This window comes from Nipponia nippon, unplaced genomic scaffold (assembly GCF_047370975.1).
Source record: "Nipponia nippon isolate SJK-2023a ecotype South Korea unplaced genomic scaffold, ASM4737097v1 scaffold_14, whole genome shotgun sequence".
In the NCBI taxonomy this organism is placed as follows: domain Eukaryota; kingdom Metazoa; phylum Chordata; class Aves; order Pelecaniformes; family Threskiornithidae; genus Nipponia; species Nipponia nippon.
In genome coordinates, this window is record NW_028262330.1 from 7,879,789 (window position 1) to 7,882,432 (window position 2,644).

Here is a 2,644-nt window from a genome sequence, read left to right on the forward strand (position 1 = left end):
GATGCTTTTTGCATCCAAATGCAGCCTATTTTTTGCTGGGGGAAGTAAAACACACGTTTCCAGGGTCCTTGTCACCACTCAGAGAGGACAACTGACCCCATGGCTGCCCCCTCCCCAGCACAGCACAGCCCCGCTCCCCACCGCTTCAAGCCTTTATTTGGGACCGAGCAAGACCATTGCTCATCGCCACATGCCCCCAACAAATCCCAGCTGTGAAACACTTCAGAAAGTTTTTTTCCCCCCTAAAAAGCCTCCAGGTGATGCATGCCCATGATTCCCAGCCTGCTGCTCCCTCCGGGCTCCATGGCCCAAACACTCCCAAGGACCGTTAAAGGTCCGTCAATGCGTTTTAATTGTGCAGTAACCAGGGCCGGTGTTTTTGTTGGACCGTGACCCAGCCTGCAGAGCAGACACGTGGCTTTGAAGCTCACCCGGCCGCCGCTTGCCCCATCCACGCTGCCAATTATCCACCGTGCGACAGTCTAACGCGGGCAGGTTTACCTACCTCTGTGGGGGTTGTGGGGTTTAATGAATGTTTCCAGCATGCTTTGAAGACGAAAAATGCTCTAAGTGTTAAGTATTAGAGTGATTTAAGCATGTGGAGCAGTTAGGACTCGCTCACACCGTCCTTCCTGCAGTGCTCGAGCCCTGCTTAGGTTTGCTTTTGCTGAGCCTGCCCTTGCTATCAGTGTCCCTCCTCTGGAAGGACCCGAACCGGGACATTTCGGCAGGTACCGTAACGCTGCAAGCAGCTCTGGGGGCACTTTTTTCAGCAGGACTTTACATAGCTTTCGTTAAACCTGATAAACTTAAGCTAAACTAAAAGAAAAACACTTGGGTCAAAATAAGGTTCTTGCTCCCTCCCCATCTTCTGTACCATTTAAAAAAAAAATTGGTTGGATATTACACTTTTTAAGCTGTAACAGTAGAACTTTCCCACGCTGCCTCTCCATTTAGCAGCTGACAAGCCAGACCTGTAATCACGATCTTTATCCCGAGACAAGCTAAAAAACAAAATGTTTCTGAAACGCTGAAGGTAGGTGAACATTTTCAGTGTCACATATTAAGGTGGTGTCTAACGAGCTCCATGTCCCACTTATAATTGAAACAGAAGAGAGTATTCACTTTTCATTCATTTTTAAAAGACTATTCAAATACCCTTTCATCTCTGCTAAACAGCCTGCCATGTATTTGAAGCCATTTTATATTTTGTTTCTACAGACATCCAAAAAACAGAGGTGAGTATTTTGGAACATTGATAGAAAGATGCAAAGGCTTGTGAGGCACTGAATGGCTTCAAGCTGCCTCAAACACATTCATCTTCCCAAGAAGAATTAGGCACAGTGTGATTCATTTTAATAGCAGAAGAAAAATAATACTACGATGTAGTGCTAAGTTCCCAACCTTTGATGGTAGACTAAAAAAAGAGAGAGAGGGGGGAAAAAAAAAAACCTTTCTTCCCTTATGTTGTTGAAGTCTCCCTACACCCATCCGTTATGTCCAGCTTATCAATTAAGATGAACCCCATGAACTTCAGATGGTTTTTTTAAAACAAGGCACCATCCATTTAAATGTGTAAAACTGCCTGCAGCTCCCTTGAACTGCAGGATTCAGTCCAGAGCTCTGTGTACTCGGTGTGAAGTTGAGCCCTTTGATAGAAGTTTTACTGATGTTTTAAATGAAGTGTTCTCATACACACAAAATAACCCAGATAATTTAAAACCTCATAGAAAAAATAGGGTGGGGAGAGGAAAAAAAAATAGTCGGTGCCATTGGTGTAGGAAAAGAAAAGAGGCTGGCTTTGGTTACCAACAGGACAGACCAAAAGCACTTCCACAATTGCTTTCCCAGGGTTACTTGCCTGAGCTGGGGAAAGTCTGGGCAACAGCTAGGAGACAAATCCATCCCTGGTATGGGCAGCTTCCCTCAGGAACAAATTAAGCTCGTTCAGCTATAAAATAGGTTTTGTACCATAAATACCAGTGTGAGGGAAGGGTAAGAGCTCCCTGGGGTTTGTCCTGCTCAGCTGCTTCCATCGAATCCCTCCCCAGTTCATCTCTGCCAAAGCAGCCACGTGAGCCAGGGCTCTGCAAAGCTGGGTTTTGCTCCGGCAGGTGATGCAGGTGAGCAGTTCCAGCTCAGTCACACCTGGGTGAGGCTGTGACCACCCTCCATCGCCTAAGGATGAAGCCCTCTGATGTGCCAGGGCCCTGTGGGAGAGCTCCAGCACCGGGACCCCCACGTCCCTTTGAGCATCACACCCTGGCTTCATTATCCCGCTTACAGAGCAAGAGGAAGTCCCCGCTCCTCTATCAGCCCGGTCTCGCCCCATCAGGTAGGCTTGGCAGTGCAGACTACACTAAATTTGTAGCTGAGTTACCTGAGCGAGCTGTAAATGATTTAATCATTGCACTGAAGGGCAGCCCCAGCGTTTGCCTTGCCTGCTTGTGCTGCAACCGCTTCCCAGCAGGGATAGGTACTGCCAAGGCTCAGCTACTGTTTCCAGCTACCACCATGCATGAGAAGAAACCTTTAAAGGCATTAAGGGTGAAAAAAAAGTCAGACAATATTAATTTGAAAAATATAAAATTTTAATAAAGGCTACATCTCTTAATTACAATAATTATTGTACCAAGTAATTTTT